General features: G+C 39.1%; 1 protein-coding gene and 1 long non-coding RNA gene across 9 annotated transcripts in view; both read right to left on the bottom strand.

Annotated features, from left to right (window-relative positions):
- Positions 1 to 20,541, bottom strand: part of HECW1 (HECT, C2 and WW domain containing E3 ubiquitin protein ligase 1) — a 445,382-nt gene that overhangs the window by 394,471 nt on the left and 30,370 nt on the right. The gene's annotated exons all lie outside the window — the stretch shown is intronic.
- Positions 944 to 20,541, bottom strand: part of LOC130541697 (uncharacterized) — a 44,702-nt gene continuing 25,104 nt past the window's right edge. The window contains exons 4-7 of the long non-coding RNA XR_008955789.1: positions 16,561 to 16,698; positions 15,316 to 15,502; positions 2,421 to 2,526; positions 944 to 1,205 (exon numbers count right to left, since the gene is read on the bottom strand). This is a non-coding gene — a long non-coding RNA (uncharacterized LOC130541697). The remainder of the gene's footprint in view (positions 1,206 to 2,420; positions 2,527 to 15,315; positions 15,503 to 16,560; positions 16,699 to 20,541) is intronic.

Here is a 20,541-nt window from a genome sequence, read left to right on the forward strand (position 1 = left end):
CTTTGACTTCCCCCATGTATTGGCTCCCTTTCATTCCCACTACCTCCACCCAAGCCTGGGCCTCCAACCACTCTCTTCGCTGCCTGCCCTGGCTCTTCTCCCTGTGTGAAATCTGCCAGCCAGGGCAAGATGAACCCCTGCCCACCTCCTGTCACCCAAGGCCCAGTTTTTTCTCTTAGATTGAGATTCTAGAAATACTAAATAAATTACTTGCTCTTGCCAGAACAGGACAATGACTTCCTTCTTTACAGTTGTACTCAACTGTTCAAGTCACCTGCAATACCCTCATCTTTGCTTGTCCAAATCCTTCCATCAAATCCAAACATCTCCACCATTTCTCAGTGGTTAGACCCAAGATGTGAGGGTTCCTGGCAGCCACATGTAGCAGGCAAGGAGGGAATGAACAAGATTAGGAAGAATTAAAGCAGAGCCATTTGGGGGAGCTTAGTTGATCGAACCTGGGGCAACTCTTTCCCAGCAGTCATAACTGGTCACTGAATCTGGGTTCTGGCTGACGGCTGGGAATGGAAGACCAGGAGCATGAGGGTGACTTGTAGCAAGCTCCCTGGATAACTGGCATATGGTCTGCAACTTGGCCTGGACCTTCAAATGGAAGGGCAGGGAGCCTAGGGAGGTGGGTTGAGAAATCCAGCCAGAAGCAGAGCCTGCCTCCATCTCCCCAGTCTTCGCAGCACCTCCCCCCGGACAGAACAAGGGTGGTGTTTGGCACACAAAGAGCACTTCTGTCACTGCACACAGTGGGGGTGTGTATGTGTGTGTGCATGCACACTGATCAACATGGTGTCCTTTCCATATATGGTTCGCAATCCAACCCAAGGTGAAATGTATTTGCAATCCTCAAACTAGTAATGAATCTGATCGGATTTGCGTTCTTTTCTTCCAATAGCTTGGCAATGGGGAGAAATTGTTCAAGAAGCCTGGTGTGTGTTTGTTTGTTTATGGCGAGTGGTTTGCAAAGATGGGATATAGCAAAAGGCTTTGGGACTGTTCTCGTCTGTGCTGTGTGCTCCTGGTCAACTCCCTTGCCTTTGCCTGCACAGGTCCAAGGGTGCCGGGTTGTTTCAGTTAATGAGTTTCATAGTCACACAGGATTTGGAGTCTAACAAAGGTAAGCAACTCCTCTGCTCACTGCTCATGTGACCTTAGGCAACTTCTTTGACTTCTCTAAGACTCATGTTCTTCATCTGTAAAACAACAGTAACAATAGTTGCCTCTTTATAGAGTTGTTGAGAGATTAGCCCAGATGATGCTTGTAAAGGTAGTTAGAACAATGCCTCCCACAGAACAAGTGCTCCATAAATTACTGCTGCTATTATTACAATGTTATTATTAGAGTAGTATGGGAGCTTTGTTTATAGGGACCACTACCTCTGTATTAAAAGGCATTCCCAGGATCTCCAAGTGAGATCTTACTCAGTTTTTCTCCCTGTGGAATCTCCTGGCTTACTGCCTGTAATAAGATGAATGGTGGGCCTCCAAAAGATATGTCCACGTCCTAATGCCTGGCAACTGTGAATATGACCTTATCTGGGAAACGGGTGCATATGTAATTGAGTCAAGTATCTTGAGATAAAAAGTTCATCCTGGATTATTCAGGTGGATCCTAAATCCAATGACAAGTGTCCTTGTGAGGGACATGCAGAGGAGAGACAGAGAGAAGAGGAGGCAGACCATGGAGACGGAGGTTGGAGTGATGCAGTCATAGCCACCAAACAACTGGAGCCCCCAGAAGCTAGGAGAGGAAAGGCACTGATTGGGCTCTGGAACCTTGTGAGGGAGTACAGCCCTGCCAATGCCTGGATCTCAGACTTCTGGCCTCTAGAACTTTGAGAGAATACATTTCTATTGTTTTAAGCCACCAAGTTTGTCGTAATTTGTTACGGCAGCCCAAGGAAACTGATCCACTAACAAGTAAGTTCTAAATATCATCTTGCTTTCTTTTTCAATTCCTGACAAAACACAAGGAAACGAAAAAAAGTAGCTGAGAGTGATAAGACACACTAATGGATAGATCTTGATGTTCACTAAAGTGGATATCCAATTGTTTATGGTGTTCATTAACGTGAAATCATTTTTTTCCTTCCACCAGTTATGAGAGAAGAGTGATCACAGAGCAAGTGACAGATGCCACCATCACATCTGCATGTTCAATAGTGGGCGGTGAAAGGCGCAAGCCCATGAAAAGCTCAAGCACCACCCCAGGACATTCATGGGAAACAGGTCACATTGCAGTTATAGCACAGAGGACACAGATACACACAAGTGACACCACAATGAAGACACTTTTCAGAGAAGTGTATATGGGAATTAGGGACCGGAGAAAAAGGAAAAGGAAAAATCTAAAACATAAGCTTAATTAGCCAGGAGTAACAATCACCCAGTCTTAGTGACACAGAGACCTTGGAAGTTCACCCTCCAAAATAACGGAAACCGTCATCACCTCTCCAACCTTAGCTTGAATACTTCCAGGAATGGAGAGTTCACTATCTCACAAGGCTGCATTATCTGAAAGCGATATTTGAAATATCTTTCTCAGTCAGAGCCAGAGAAAATGTATCTCACTGTACCATGCACTACTGGTGCTGTTTCTGATTTAAGAACTGTACACAATCCTTACATTCATTTACTCAACAGATACTGCCTAGGCCTGTGCTGTGCACCAAGCACTGCAATTACACAAGGGATCTAGAGGCTTAGGAGCCCTCTGCTCTCAGGACAAGGCCACACTTCAGAGAGGTTGCTATGGGATCTCTAACTTCCCTCCACCAGCTCTTCTCATTCTCAGACTGAATCTAAAACATTACCAATAGGAATACTATTAACCAACATAATGAAAAATAATTGTACCAATAGCATTAAAAAAAACCCAAAGCAATCTCAAAAACCATGTCATAGAAACCAATGGGCAACTGCAAAAGGGAGGCCTCTTGAAAAAGTGACACTAATTCAGATTCTTTTGTCATCCTTCATTCCCAATCAGTCATGACACACAGTTCCACCTGTGTGTCACCACTCCCTGGACTCAGAGTTTTCAAAGGTCCCAGCCCCGCTTTACCCCACAGGACCCAGGGGACTCACACACCCAGGGCCAACATCCCTTCAAGAAAGCTGATGGTTTAGAAGGAGAAAAAAAAACCTGTAGAAATGGAGAGATGTTATAAAATTTAAATAAGGAAAGTAAATTGAATAAGGTAAAAATAAGTAAGTAAATAAATAAATACGACAACTGTAAAAGGCACAGCACAGCGGGCGGGAACAGTAGAAGTGCTGAAACTCATGAACAAAAGAGCTTGTCCCTGAGGTGAAATTTGATACAATTTTATTGGCCTTTGTGAAAGAAATAGGAGAAATAACATTTTATTTATTTTATTTGTAAGCCATCATAATTGCTAAAGAAATTTTGAAAAAAAGAAAATTAATGAGATGAATTAAAAGTATAGTAAATGACAATAATTAACAGTGTGGTTCTGGACCAGAACCACAGATCAATGGAACGAAAGAAACTCCAAAAACAAACACTGATATGTTGAAGACTTTGCGATGAATAAAAGTGACATTTCCAAACCAAGGGAGAATGGATGAATTACTCAACGCATGCCTCTAGGACATTTATGGAGGGAAAACATTATATCTCTCTTTTATCAAAATAAAGTCAAAGCATTGAAATGTAAAAAGAAAGAAAACCATAAAAGTATTAGAAAATCCAAGTGGAGGTGAAGGCAGCTCTCATTTTCTAACCGCAAGACTAAACCACAACAACACAAGTGAAGCATTGAGAGCTCTGACCAAAGAATGAAAAAAAGTATTTGCATAAAAACATTAACAAAAATCCAAAGGCAAACAACAAATTGGGGGGAAATATTGAAAATATGTATAAAAGGCAATTCTTTACATATAAAGGATATCTTAAATTATAAAACAAATGACAAACAGACCCATAGAAAAATGGGCAAAGATCACGAAGATGCCACCCACAAATCAGTAAGTGCAAAGGGACAAAAGTATCTGCAAAACTGTTTAATCTCACTAGTTATCAAAATAATGTGAAGTGAAACAATAGTTTAATTTGCTCATTTATCAATTGGTGAGGATTTTAATAAACAAGAAAATAGTGTATGTACTCTATTTGTAAAGATACGGCTGGGTGCGGTGGCTCACGCCTGTAATCGCAGCACTTTGAGAGGCCGAGGCGGGCAGATCACGAGGTCAGGAGATCGAGACCATCCTGGCTAACATGGTGAAAATCTGTCTTTACTGAAAATACAAAAAATTAGCCGGGCGTGGTGGTGGGCACCTGTAGTCCCAGCTACTTGGGAGGCTGAGGCAGGAGAATGGCATGAACCTGGGAGGCGGAGCTTGCAGTGAGCAGAGATCGCCACCACTGCACTCCAGCCTGGGCGACAGAGCGAGATTCCATCTCAAAAAAAAAAAAAAAAAAAGATACAAGGAAATAGGAAATGCTTTCATATATTTGTAAAGATATAAGGAAATGTTTTTTGTATGTGTTAGTAGAATTGTAAATTCATAAAAACTATCTGATGGACAATTTGGCAATCTCAGAAACTTTAAAAATGTGCATATACCTGTGCCCAAGTTCTACTTTTTAGAAATTTTTTTAAAGGAAACTAACATATCAATGTATAGAGATTTAGCTAAAAGGATATAAAAGCCAGAGTTATTTGCATAAGAGATAAATGGTTAAATAAACTGTCAGATTCCAATGAGATCACTTGGACACAGGGTGGGGAACATCACACACCGGGGCCTGTCGGGGGGTTGGGGGCTGGGGGAAGGATAGCATTAGGAGAAATACCTAAGGTAAGTGATGAGTTGATGGGTGCAGCAAACCAACATGGCACATGTATACATATATATCAAACCTGCACATTGTGCACATGTACCCTAGAACTTAAAGTATAATAATAAAAAAAAAGAAAATGAACAAAGGTCAAAAAATTGAAAAATAAAAAATTCCTCTTTAAAAAAAATAAATAAATAAATAAATAAACTGTCAGATTGATGCAATGGCGTGAATGTTTACTGCAGCAGTTCTCAGGCTGTGGTCCCTAGACCAGCAGCTCCAGCACCATCTGGGAACTTGTTAAAAACGCAAATTATCTGGCCCTTTCCCACCTACTGAATCAGAACCTCTGGAGAGTGATGCCCAGCAATCTGTATTTTAACAAACCTTCCGTGTGATTCTGATGCACAGTATAGTTTGAGAACCTCTCTCTTGGTGTGTAAGTCAGGGTCCTAGGAGGAACTAGATGAGACACTTGAATTGGTTTTTTGAAGTATTTTGAACTATTCACAAAAAAGAAAGTAAACCACGAGCATGGTGCAGTTACCATTGTCTCAAGGGGATGGTAACTGGAACCCAGGGAGAAGTAGCTGGGTGGGAATGACTGCCTGATGGAGCAGGCAAGATGGAAAGGGGGAGGGGATGGGATTGGAGGGGTAGATGGGAGATGTGCGGCACATGCCCTCATTGTAAAGGATTGTGCAGGAGAATATCCACATGAAAGGTGTTCATGAAATATCCAGTTTTTAAAAAGCGGTACCCAGCTCCTTTTTCATTCAGAAATATATATCATACATATTTTGTATGCACCCACAGATATGCATGAAAAAATGCTTGTAGGATATATGCCAAAGTATTAGCAGTAGTTATGTCCAGATCTTGAGATAATGGGTAAGTTCTTATTACTTGATCCTTTTTGCTTATCTATGTTTTCTAAAAGTTCTACAATAAACATGCAAGAAAAAAATTTAATGCATTCCCTTAAGCAAAATCATGAATATAAGAATCTCAAAGAAAATTGGAAAACTGGTGTGTTTCCCCAATATCTTAATTTTTATGGTTTATGTATAATAACCACCCATATTGGTCAACCTGTATTGCCTTTTACCTTGACAAGTTTTTGGAAGCAATGTGGTTGTAAGAAGAGAAAATGTAGTAAGTAATAGTTAGTACTATTTAGTAAACATTTCTTCAGTGACTACTCCAAATAAAACACTGCACAAAGTGCTTCCTGAATTATCTCAATCAATACTCACAAGAAGCTTAAAAGCCTTATATTATACTTCACTGTATTGATAAGGAAATTAAAGCTAAGATACATGAGTTATCTGTACTAGACTACATCTTCACTTTTCATCTTAGGGGAGCAAGGACTCAGACCAGAGCTGTCTAAGGCCAAAATCTGTGCTCTACATTTCTGTGGATGTGAGGAAATATGATTTTGAAAATAATGTATTGGCTGGGCACGGTGGCTCATGCCTATAGTCCCAGAACTTTGGGAGGCCAAGACAGGTGCACCGCTTGAGCTCAGGAGATTAAGACTGGCCTGGGCAATGCGGCAAAACCCCATCACTACAAAAAATAGAAAAATTAGCCAGGTTTGGTGGCATGTGCCTACAGTACCAGCTACTCAGTAGGCTAAGGTGGGAAGATCGCTTAAGCCTGGGAAACAGAGGTTGCAGTGAGCTGAGACTGCACCACTGCACTCCAGGTTGAGTGACATAGTGAGACCCTGTCTCAAAAAAAGAAAGAAAAGAATATATCAATTTTATCCTTATAAATGTAAACCCTGTGACAGCACAATTCACTGCATAATTTCACACAGTAATTTATTATTCTATGAGTACAGCAATGGTTTTCATGTAAGTATCTGAATATTACAGTCAAAATTATTATTTTAATAGTCTACTCAGAAATGATTTAATATATCAAGTGTAAAAACTTTTTTTTTTTACTTTGGTCTTGAATAATGCAGCCAGAGGAATGAATCTACTGATAACATTTTTTTGGGTGTTTGATAGAATCTACTGGAAAGAATTCATTTTCAACTATGAAAACTCTGGAGTTTCCTAAAGATTAATTCAAGCCATTATACCTGAAGCAACACTTCCCACAATGTTTAATGTGTCCCATAAATGTTTGATTTTGGGCTTATAGTCTGAGTGGTACTTTTTTATACGCATGCCTCTCCTATTGAATGTAAATTCCTTTGAAATAAAGATGCACATTTTATTAGTATTGACTTCCACTATGCCTAGCACAAAGCCCAGGTTTGCGAATGAACATGTGTCAGTCAGGACAGGCTAAATTATGCTGTGGTAACAAATAGCCCCTCAAATCTCATTGACTTAATCTGATAAAACTTTCTTTTCTCATTCACACTACATGTCTAATCTGGGTGGGTAGGGAAGGCCTGCGTATAAGAAACTCATGCTGATGGAAGCTTCAGCTTGACCCATGCTTTCCTGATCACTTTGGTGTGGGAAGATAATGTGGTGAATGGCCTCATAAACTTCAACCTAGAGGTAACACACATCACTTCCACTTATTCCACTGGCCAGTGCAGGTCACGTGACCACGCCTAAGGTGAACAGGGCTACCACATGCCTGGAAGATGGAGAACCAGAAATATCTGGTACAATATTAAGGACTGGCACAAAAAGGTTTTGGGAATGAATCATGAAATTATTAATTAGCACTTGTTAATTCATTTACTCACTAGTGACAGCCTACTATCTCAGGTTATCTTTTCTGACATGAATCAAGCCAAACATAGAAATAGATACACATCGTTTTGAGGTTGCAGTTGTGTTATCACTGAAATATTAATTTTATTTCATTATGTGTGGCAAAATTCATATTAATTCTACATTTATTCACTAGTTTGATCTTTCCAGAGGTACTAAGATAAGAGAAATACCATTGATTAATAATGACCATTAAGAAAAGTGAGAGAAGAAAGACTGGCTTGGGCACACCCCATAATTCATTCACTTAATTCAGTGAACATCTACTGGGGGCCTGCTCTGTCCCAGATACCTCAGAGACTCTGCAAGTATGAAGCTGACGAACACTTAATGCACACCAAAATCTTAAAGTATTGTAAATAATAAGTTTTTCTTTATATGGTAGTCTTTCATGTACAAGATATTTGTCTTGTTTTCCTTTTATAATTTTATTAAAAAGTCATTTTTAAAAAACTTCCAATTATTGATCCTTCATCACAGTTTAGAATTGGTAGAATTTATTTCCCCCAGTTAAGTGTTCTTAAGTATTTAACTGCAGTGCTAATTTTCTTCCTTTATTACTGTCACTGGACTCATTCTGGATTTACTGTTTGAAACGAACAAAGAAAGACACTAGTGAAATGTAGATTGTTGCCAGTCTAAGTGGTTCTGTCCATGAATAAAAGACCTTTGTGAGCACAGGCCTTTTGTGTTCATTCACGAATCTGCTGTTACACCTGTGAGATTGTTGTACTGGACCTGGGAAGGTGGCAGGACCTCTCTGAGCTCAGCATGCCTGTGAGCACAAGGGTTTCTCTGAAGTCAATTTCATAAAATCGTGTCCATTGTATCCCATGATAAATGTTCGCAAGCTTTTATTATCTTAGAGACAATTGCCACAGAGAAAAGTCAAAATGGTAATACTCACTGAGTAGAGACGTACACACTCAGCAAATTTATCAAATAGCCTGTTTTAAATCAACCTCCCTGTGTTTACTATACAAAGCATTTCAATAATACATATATATAAAATTCTTTTGCCAAAGTAAAATACAAATTTCTGTAAAGACTTTATAATAATTTTTAGTAAACTCAATTTCCTTATAAGATGAATTTGTTTTCCTTTGTTTACTTGTTCTTCCTATTTTCATCTTGGATTTTAACCAAAAAATGTCTTTGAAGAGTTATGAACCTTTTTTGTCCCCAAAGTCTCCTTTTTTCCCCTCCAACTTCCAGTTGCCATGTATTCTAGCCCTCTTGGTATATTCTCTGTTTATTGTTTATTTTTAAGAATTGTATTTCTTTGAGGACATTTTAGAAAGTTGTTAAATTTGATAGCAGTATATTGCGTCTTCATAAGGACATTTACATGTGTGTACAATTTCATAATTTCCAAGAACTTTCCTACATGTAGTCTCACTTGGTAGAGCAAAGCACAAAGTTTGTTATTTTGAAAGTCGTGCTACAAGTTAGCCAGCCACTTGAGGATGTTCCTCAGGAGGTGCATGAATTTACTCCATGACTTGAAAGCAAAAGGCAGGCTCCCTAAGTCACCTGAGCTGCAGCCTTGTGTTGTAGTCTGTACCCCTCACAGAAGGTTACGCTAAATACAAAGTTCAAGATTGGCGAGGAGCACCTGGGTAGATGAAGCAGTCTCAGTAATGTTCCAGTTAAGGTTACATATGTTCTCTGTACATATCAAATGTTACATAATTTTAAAAATAAAACAAAAAGATAATACCTAACCTTTCCAGAAAATTATACCTATTTCACTATGGAAGAAACACCACTCTGCAAAAATGCATCTTAGAACCTACCAGTGAAGGAAGGTTTGAGAGCAGGGAGACTTCTCCAGCAGAAACAGCGCAGTGTGGCTTAAGACATTCCTGCTTCCTGTGCTGGAATACAGGGCTTTCTTGAAATTTCCTCTTTAGGATGCTAGGGGCAAAAATGTCATTTCGAATGCATACTAATGTTTCCTAATACACACTATTTACCCCCACAAACAAATACACCTAAGGTGTAAAGAAGAACAATACCAATGCTCGTGAAAACCACTGATTACTACAACGAGAATATAATTCACTTGAGAATGGAGGAAACTTTCACTACCTAGAAATGCAAAGAGGACAAATAGAAACTAAACTGGGGAGATTTTACCATAATTTATTTTGTCTTTGACAGATAAAGCAGGTGAATGAATGAGTGAATGAATGAGTGAATGAAATTGGTCTTCTGATATTTAACCAGTAAGGAAAAATTAATAGTACATATCAAACTTGTACCTACTAAACAGGAAGTACATCTTCCTTGTAAATGGAACATGCTCAAATATATCAATATATTTGACAAACCACATCACTGGACCACAATGCAGAAATGTTAGAAATTATTAATAAAATTTTAGACACAGACATGTAAACACATGACTACTTGGAAAGATTGTTGACTATTGTAAATAAGTATTTTGCCATAGAGGAAATCAATACCACATTTATAGAACCTTAAGAAAATGGAGGCAGTCATTCATTATTTGCAAATCCAAGAAATAATTTTAAAATACTATTAGAACTGATATAGAATTTGAGTAACAAGATTAAGGCTACATCTCCAAAGAGAAATTGCTTTTCTAACAACTACCAAAAAAAAAATTACAATCTTCAAAAAGGAAACATATCATTTATCTCATCAACAAAAAGCATAAAATACACAGGCATGTACCTAGAAGTGCCTTGTTCTAATAAAATAGTAAATATTATCTCAATCCTGTATGCTTCACATGAACTCTTTCTGATTCTCACAACTCCACAAGTGGGGTTACTGTCTCCATGTTTACTATACAAAGCATTTCAACAATACATATAAAAAATTCCATTTTCCTCGGTCAGACCTCAGGAAAATGAGGTCTGGACAACTGAATAAATTGTCAGATGCCACATAGCTCTTGGAGAGGCAGGCTGGAAACCTCTGTCCTTCTTCAAAGCCTCTTCAAAGTCTTTCCACTCTCCACTGTCCCTTGATCAGCTGCACAACCAGTACAAAGAAAACAGATGCTGACAAGAGGGCTCTGAACTGAATGTAGAGACATCTATGTCCCCAGATGGGAAAACTAGACATGAGAAAGACTTTTTTCCCCTTAAAATAATGTACGGGTTGAATGTAACTCCAACCAAAATCTCTATGAGACTTCCTTTTTGTAGGGGGAGACACTTTTGTGGAAATGTTACCCCAAAGTTCACGGATATACATCGACAGGAAAGGGAATACATATGCCCATCTCCCTTCTCTTTTTCCAATGCTGACCAGACAGCAGAAGAACACTGTAAAAGCAGTAATTTCACAAGGACAAGAAAATTCAAGAAATAATGACAATGAAACAATCCATATATTTTTTAACAATGGGCTTGATGGAGATCAGTGGTTTTAAAAAAAAACAAAGACCGAAAACTAGTGCCCCAAAAAGGAAGTCAGCAGGAAACAAGCCAATTCACATCACAGAATCATAGAAAGTTCTAGAACTCGAGAGAAGCCTACATAAGAGAAGGTGTATATAGGGAAAGCTGGCTCTCACATCCTCTTACGCACCCCAGCAAGCAACAGAAAGTTTATTCTCAGAGAAATTTTTTTAAAAGAAGCTCCAGACTAAGAGGCACCAAGCACAGAAGAGGAGTGACGGACATTACTAAATTGCACCATGCTGACTTAAGCCTTCTCCACCTCCCAAACTCACAGTCAAGCTCATATCCACAGGAAGAAGTCTGGAGGCTTCTCTGAAGAAAACAACCAGCTCAGGGGAAAACGCCTACAGATATGAAGACCCGAGGGCCCCTGGAATGAAGTGAGCTCCACCAATTGATAGACTAAATCTCATTCCTAAATGTGACCACACAGCCAAGGACCACCAGATAGTTGAAGAAAGCTTCTAACAGGAAATATAGAGACCAAAACAAACAGGCAGGTAAAAAGAACTTGGAAGAAACAGAGATATTAAGGAACAGAAGAAAACTAACAAAAACAACAACAACAAAGCAATATTGTACCCTTATAAGAGAGAGCTCATCCATGAAACAGGAACATGAGTCTATAAAAAAGAATAAAGAGTAATATAATGCTCTGAAAAATTAAATACTTCTATCCAACATATTTTAAAAAACCATTTGAAACTTTAGTTCTGGATTGTTACGATTTTATTAATTTATGCCTCTTATTATTAGGACTTTTTTGTTCACAGTTGTATTCCCAAAATACTTAGTTTCAAAATACATTTTGGCTTACCTGTGAGATTACTGCTTTCAATGCTTATAACTGTCTCACGTATGTACTATCTTTCCCTTGTATTCGTTCTGTATTCTGATGGGTTTTAATGAGTGGTATAGGTCCTTGAACATTTTTTTCCCAGAAATTATGCATTAACAGAATATTTCCTAAGTATTTTCACGTCTCAAAGTATATTTCATTTGTAGCTATACAAATACTAGTTTGTCTACACAAAGGAATCCAGGTTCACAATCTCGGTGAATCTTGCTCCTTTGTCATCAGGCAATTAGTGTGGTAAATGAGCTGTTTGATGACACTTTAGGTTGATCTCTCCCATCTTTTTTTAGTTTAAAGATCTATAGAATTTATGTCTTTACCCATGAAATTAGAACATATTATTAGGATATGTATATGTATGTGTCTTTTTCAATATCTTGTATGGGTTTGGGAGAAATTTTCACCAGCAACCTCAAATCTTTCTTTAGCCTAGGTAAATTTTCTCTTATATATCTTTAAATATTATCCCTTCTCCATCTGTTCCAATTAGAGTGAAGAGAATAAACATATGTTGGATACACTAAATCTATCCTCTCAGTCACTTCTATCTTGTAATTCCTGTTTATATTTTCATTCTATGTTCTGTGAAAACCCCTCAAGTTAGTTTCTAAATCCCTAATTCAATTTTTAGCAATGTTTATTTGGTATTTGTTGCCAATATCGGTGGGGCTCCTTCAGCAATCACATTTTAAATTTCCTTTTTCAAAGCAGCCTGCTTTTTTGGCACAATATCCCCCACAACTCTCCTTGAGATTGCTAATTGAGATGTTCTTCAATTTTTATTTTAAAAATTAATTCTGTTTTATGCATTTTCCCAAACACTTCACATCTTCCCCCCACCCATCTGACCTGCTGCTTTTCTTAAAGTGTCTTCAGTTAAAATCCTTCACTGTCTGTCCATGTTTATCAAAGAAAAGTGTATATCAATCATTTTTACAAGGTTTACTAAGTACTTTCTGTGCTCCAGGCAGAATACTAAAGAATGGAAACTCTAAGTCAAGGAAACCCCAAAATAATCTTATGAGATCATGCTATCCTCCCTGAGTGTCACCTGGGGAAGAAAAGGTGTAGCCAGCTGCACCCAGTTGGGAATTTTTTCCAAATTACTGAGATCTTTTTGCCTCTTGGCTCCACTCACTTCTCCAGCCTCTGTCTTGGGACCACGGGACCATCTCTGCAGTCAGGGCTGTAGGTGCCAGGAGAAGTCAGGAAAGGGCACATGAACTGATTTTTCTGTTTCTTTTTTTCTTGTATTTGCTGTGCAAGCCCGGAGTTAGCTGGAGGCCTGTCCAGGTAGGAGCCAGCCGTGGCCCACCCCCCACTTTACTTAGCAAGTTGTCCACGCCAAGTGAAGCCTGGGGGCTAGGCCGCAGCTGCCGTCTGTGTGGGGGGGCGCTGATACAGATGCTGAAGTCCTTCATCACCCGCTCCCCGGCCCACGGACCTTCCCAGCCACAGCTATTCTGAGCCAAGAATGTGGCAGGTGTCAACTTGGGACTCCTATCTTCTCTGGATGCCCTGCTGTGCCTGTACTGGGCGGAGGATCACAAAGCACTGACTGGTTTCTTTGCCATCGTGATGCCATCTTTAAAATGCTGATCCAGGCCTGATGCAGTGGCTCATGCCTGTAATCCCAGCACTTTGGGAGGCCAAGGCAGGTGGATCACTTGAGGTCAGGAGTTCAAAACCAGCCTGGCCAGAATGGTGAAACCCCATCTTTACTGAAAATACAAAAATTAGCCAGGCATGATGGCAGGTGCCTATAATCCCAGCTACTCAGGAGGCTGAGGCATAAGAATCACTTGAACCCAGGAAGCAGAGGTTGCAGTGAGCTGACATTGCACCACTGCACTCCTGTCTGGGTGGCAGAGTGAGACTCAATCTAAAATAAAATAAAATAAAATGAAATAAATGCTGGTTCAGTGATGGTAGCCTTCCAATGTTAAAGCAAATCTATCTGAAATCAATTGGTCAGAGGAATACACAGTGTTATAGACAGCGTAGCTAAAAGCTTTCTTAGAAAGTTAAGTAACCTTGGTTCAAATCCTGGTTTCACAAATTACTATGTGAACTTCAGCAAGTTATTTTACTTCTCTATTTCCTTTTCTGTAAAATAGTGATAATAATAGGGTTATTGGGCAGAACAATGAAGTAAGACACTTAAAACAATTCAGCACAGTGCCTGATTTGCAGTAAGTACAATAAATGTTAGTTATCATCATTTTTAACCATAAGATATATTGCACTGCAAAAAGATATCATGAGATAATATTAGACAAACCCAAAATAAGGGACATTCTATGAAATAGAATTGCATTGCATTCAGCAATGCCAAAAGATATCTATGACCACTACAGTAATTCAAAATTGTTTGAGTTTTACTTTTTTTGATGAAAAAAGAAGTAAAAATAGTAGAAAATTAAAAGTAAAATCATCATTATTTGCAAATCATGCAATACATAAAGTCTAAATAAACCCTATTGTATGAGTGTGTTAATGTATAAAATATGTCTGAAAAAATTTTTGAAGAATATATCTGTAAATATTTTTATTTTAACTTTTAATTTTTGAATAATTTTAGGCTTATAGAAAAGTTGCAAAAATAGGGCAGAGTTACCATTTATCTTCCACCAAGCATCCTCTTAAGTTAATATCTAATCTTACATCATCATGATACATTTGTCAAAATTAAGTATTGGTACAGTACTATAAACTACTGACATTTGCATGTTTTACCAACATCACTTTTCTGTTCCAAGATTCAATCCAAGATCCCACATTATACTGTTATGTCTCCTTGCTCTCCTCTAATCCATGAGAATTCCTCAGCCTTTCCTTGTCTCTCAGGATGTGGACATTTCAAAAAATTCTGGACAGTTATTTTGTAGCATGACCCTTATTTTGGGTTTGTCTAATATTCTCTCATGATTAGACTGAAGTTGTGTGTTCTGGATAAGAATACACAGAAGTGATGTGTCTTTCTCAGTGCATCATATCTGGAGGTGATATCGATATGTCAACATGATGACAATATGTTTTATTACTGGTGATAATTGACTTTGATCACATGGTTAAGGGGGTCTCTGCTCTAACCTCATTATTTTTTCTTTGTAATCAATATGTATTTAAGGGGGAGATACATTGATACTATGCAAATATTGTATTTCTCCTAAAACTTTTTAGCTTCTAATTTTAGCATTCATCTGTGGATTTTATTTGCCACAATTATTACAGGGGTGTTCTAATGGTAATTTTGTATTTCCTTAATTTCTTCTATGTTTATCAATTGGAATTCTTCTGTAGGGAAGAACTGTCCCTACATTTTTGAGACTCATTGACTTTCAGGGCTGAAGAAGACTTTGGAGTCTTCTGAGATTTCAGTTTGCCAGCAGTGTAGACATCACCTGAGAGCTTCTTAGAAATGCAAAATCTCAGGCCCTATCCCAGACCTACTAGATCAGAATCTGTATTTTAGCAAGATCCTTGAGGTACTCATGTTCTTCAAAAGTCACTTTAGTTCCATGTCATCAAGGGACTTGATCAATTGAGTCTAAACTTGAAGTTAGCAGCAGAGCCAGACCACACCTCAGTCTCCTGACTCTCAATGCACTCTTCTTTTCTTATTTGATTGATCCATTCTCTAGAGAAATCCAAAGAGTACAGGCTTTGGACTCAGACCCAAATTTAAGTATCTAACACTGTTTACCTAGCAAGCTACTTAACCTCTCTGAACCTGAGTTTCTGCACATGTAAAGGGCAGGGCAAATATTAGCTAACTTTAAGGATCACAGTGAAGACAAGAGCTACTAGATGGAAAGCATCTGGCAGAATGGCTTGGGCATGAGGACACAGAGACATGCAGGCACATCCTCTTCCAGGAGGGACTGCAGCCAGGTGCTGGGAGTGCTGTCAGCGCATGCCTTCAGCTGCTAGCCTCTTCAAGCCTCACCCAAGGTCATGCCTTTTCAGTGGTGACTCACATCCAAAGACAGGGATGTGGAGGCCCAGCCATTTTGGCCAGACACAGAATGGAACAACCTTGATGACCATTTCAGCTCCAGAACTCTTTGAGGTCTGCTGGCCTTCTTTCTGCTCTGTCCTGTTTTATAGCTCACCTCTCCCTTGGCTCATTCCCCTTTCTGCCCCCTTCCTTCACAGATGTTGAATTCAAGGGCACTCCCTACACACAAATCCATCTCAGGTTTCATTTCCAGAAGAACCCAAACTGCCACATGGCACAAAACAGATTCTCAAGAATTGGGAACAACTGTTATAAATATCATTATTATGCCTTTGGGGGATGAGCTTTGCAAATTGACCACTATCACTAAATAGAAAGTGACCCAAATATGTACTAAGTTTTTATTATACACCTGGCCTAGTGCTCAGCTTAGGGATATAAAGTTTAGCAAAACAATGCTAAGTGCTGTCTAGTAGGGAAGACTGAAAATAAACTAGACGGTGCAATTAACCCAAACATCATTTTGGCAAGACTACTGTGGCCAATGGCCAGTCCCTTCGCAGCTGAAACTCTCCTGATGCTCACAACTTGAAACAACACCATCAAGGGCCATTACTGGAGAACCCTAGTTGGGAGATGGAAGATGAATCGTCACTTCTTTTTTAATTAAAAAAAGGGTACATGACCTGATTTTAAACTAAAGAAATTTATTGTTTTCTTAAAAACTCTTTGTTTACCTTTGATACAAAAAAGTCCACAAATAGATGTAAGCAAGTTCTGGACATCCAAGCCATGATGAATATGGAACTGAGTTTTATAGCTCTGCTTTCAAAAGTACCTCTTACACATTTATCTATGGTTTCATTTCAGCTGTTCTGCAATAACAAAAGAAAAACTACATTGTGCTTCAATTGCAAAGGAATGGGCACTGAAAGCTGAACAAAATCATGTTTCTTCAAGCAAAGGGCAAAATGCACTCTATGTCACTATTTCAATTGGATGAAATGGTGTAAAGCTCAATTCTCAATTATTTACTGTAATGCAAGATGCTTAGCCTGGAGTGCTGTTAAAAAAAAACAAAACTACATTCTTTCAAGATTAAATGCATATTACCATTAGAGAAATCAGAATAGGCACATTAAAATATTTGCCTGGGAACTACCTATTATTCTTTAGCTCTGGCTTTGAAAGCCTAGTAAAGGTTTCCTCGGATAATAGACAACTTTAATAGTCTTTCACAACAAAAGTTAAAAGTACAAAATTTCCATTACCCACTGCTGGCCAGAGGCAAGTTCCTCAAGGGGTATGCAAATACACTGCCACATAAAGCAGCCATAAAATAGTCTTTAGAAGCAATATGGCACCCCCAAAGTGGCAAATAACCTAGTTCCTGTATCCCAGTTTGATGATCTTCACCACCTACTCAAGTCCTCCATCTTCATTTCTTCAGGTCCACATATTCTGGGATAAGCACCATACATTAATGGGCCGTGAGCTGTCTGTGCACAGACATGGGGCTTGGCCAGTGCCCTGCTGCCACTGGCTCCTGATTAGCCTGGCACATCTTCCTTGTCTGCATGGAGTGGGCATCCCCAAAGAAGCCTTGTCCATCATACATCCTCTATTTCTCCCCTTCAGAAGCTTCTCTCTTTAAAGACATGATACTTCAGTGAAATTCCATCTAAGAACCACCAGGTGAATAGACAAGCAGTGGTTCAGAATTGTTACAGTAATGCTTGGGCAACTTATTAAGACTCGAATTTCCAGGTCCAACTGTAAATGTTCCATTCCCTTTCTCCCCTTTTCACCGGTTAAGGCTTCTTCATTTCCTTATTATTAATTCAAAATATTATATACTGCCTGATAACCAAAATATTTCAGTGATGGCATTGATACATATAATCTAGTGGTTCCCAACCAGAGGCAATTTTGCTCCCCATGGGACATTTGGAAAACTCTGGAGATATTTTTGATTGTTACAACTGGAGAGGGTAGGGTGGGTGCAGCTGCTACTAGCAAGCAGAGGCCAGAGATGCTGCCAAATATCCTACAAAGCAAAGGGCAGCCTCCAACAAAAAAGAATCATTGGACCCAGAATGTCAATAGTGCCAAGGTGGAGAAACCCTAAATCCAATACCACAGAAAATTAAGTGGAAAAGGAAATTAGGACAAAGCAAAATTGGAAGCAAGATAGTAAAATTCAGTCAAAGGCAAACATTTTGCTGTAAATGGGGATAGATTTGGCTTTGAGTTTCCTATCAGCCAAACCAAAGAGGAGACACGGGGTAGTGAAGAGAATCACATCTTCCATTGTAAGGGCCCCAAGTGATAAATCCAGGTGTGATTTAACTGTGGCTTCTTCTCACCGCATACCACTGTGCAAGGAAGGAAGGAGCAAAAACCAACGCCGTTCAGCAAGAGCAGTTCTACAAAGGACCCAAAGTGGTAGACCCAAGTCAACTTCCACTCTGTTATCATTATTTTTTTTTTTTTACCCTGGAGGTGACACACAGAAGATACAGAGGGTTGGGTAGCCTACAGATCTTTCATAAAATGATTTAGTGCTCTGTTTCTCACAACCATCCTCTGGATAACACTTGGGCAACAGAGAGTTTGAAATTATCTCTTGTGGCAATACATGAGAGCATACAGACTTTTCAATTAAGGGCAGAGACATATTCTCTAGACCTCTACAGCAGGAAGACACCTCTGCCTCCAGAAGCTGTTCATGAAGATATAAGAAAGACATGCCTGTAATCCCAGCACTTTGGGAGGCCAAAGCGGGAGGATTGCTTGAGCTCAGGAGTTCAAGAACCAATCTGGGCAACATAGCAAAACCCTGTCTCTACAAAAAAATACAAAAATTAGCCAGGCGTGGTGGCACATATCTGTGGTCCCAGCTACTCAGGAGGCTGAGGTGGGAGGATCGCCTGAATGTTGCAGTGAGGTCAGATCACACCACTGCACTCCAGCCTGGGCAAGACAGCGAGACCCTGTCTCAAATATATACGTGTATGAAAGAAGGAAAGGGCAAAGCCATGCTGATTTTACCAGGGAAACACACTCCATTAATCATCTTAAGGGGCCATGCAGACTACATTGAGTTCATACAGCTTAATCCACAATCCAATCAACCCATATCTCAAGATTCAAAAGATAAGGAAAAATACCTTAAAAAGTATAAAATGATTTCTGTTGAGAGAATTAGTAATTTATTTTGGCAATAAAGTTGTAAAACATCCACATCATGTACCAAAAGTATAGCTCATATATTTAAAGATTCAAATGTTAAAAAAAATGAAAGGACATATATGCAGATTATTTACATCTAAATTCATATAATTATCCACTGATTTGTCTTTAGAAAGAAGGAATTTTAAAAGCAAGTGAGAAAATAGAATGTAAAAGGTTGATAGATTTTGCTACATAAAATTTAATTGGGTTTTCGAACATCAAAAGTACCGTAAAACCAGCACCCACATCTTGATGTCTGATTCTATTCCCCAATAAAAGAAAATAGGGCACCTTGGAGAAATGGCTGATCTAGGACTAAAACAAGAAATATACAAGATGAGTCTGGAGTATTTTGTAGTGCCAGGAAATAAGAAAGTGCTCTAGAAAATAAAGCAACAGACAAAGAAACAAGAAAACTCCACAAAATGCAGCATATCAAAGGGACACACGAGTCAATAAAAGAGCTCCCAGACAAGTTCAACAACAAAATAATGTATTATTGGATTATAATTGAAAAAATAAAAAAATACTCCTGAGTTCATACTGACAAAAATAAGTGAGTAAACTAATCAATGGGGGAGAAGAGTCCAATCTCCCTTGGGGAAAAATTCCATAGGTAGGTAGGTGTCTGCTTTCAAGGAGGAAGAACAGACTTCCTACTCCTTCAGTGTGAGCTATGCATAGTGACTTCCTTCCAAAGAGCTCTGCATGGGAAGGGGAAAAAGAGAAATTTCATAGAGGAGAAACCCAACAAACACTACCTCAGCCAAGTGATTAAGGTCAACAGTGATGAGTCATATTGATATTGTATACCGTTAATATAATGGAATGAAATGGCACCTTACTCTTCAAACCACATAGCCCCAGTATAATTGTGAGAAAAAAAGTACCAATGAAGGAACATTCTATAAAATACCTGACCAACATTCTTCAAAACTATCAAGGTCATCAAAAACAAGGAACGTCCGAGAAACTCTTACAGCCAACAGGTGTCTAGGAAGACATGATGACTCGATGTCATTTGGCATCTGGAATGGGATCCTGGAACATGCCAGACTTGCTGACCGTGAGTGCAGCAATATCATCATCTGTGGCAAAGTGGCAAGAAGCCTGCTGGCCATTGGCTGACAAACACAGTCTTAGCAGGTCAAATCTTGACCAGGAAGGTTATGAGTTATACTCCTGAGTATGCAGAGAAAAACTACCTAGTTCCCTCTAGACTTCTGAGCTGGAAAAATTTCTAACTCAATCAATGTCTTGTGCCCACCCCAAGTGGCCATCAAATAAGGCAAATAACTCAGTCTCCCCAGTGAGTGTACATGGAATGACCACATTTTGCAGGTTGAACAAGCGGTTGGTAGCCAGGAGGATCTTCTCCAAAGTCCTTTGGGCAGTTGAAGCAGCAGCTGCATAAGGGTTCCAGGGCTAGACTCCTACAATTATGCCCACAGCTTCATCCTGGGGAGTGAGAGCTGGCATCTAAA

Source organism: Pan paniscus, chromosome 6 (genome assembly GCF_029289425.2).
Source record: "Pan paniscus chromosome 6, NHGRI_mPanPan1-v2.0_pri, whole genome shotgun sequence".
Lineage (NCBI taxonomy): Eukaryota > Metazoa > Chordata > Mammalia > Primates > Hominidae > Pan > Pan paniscus.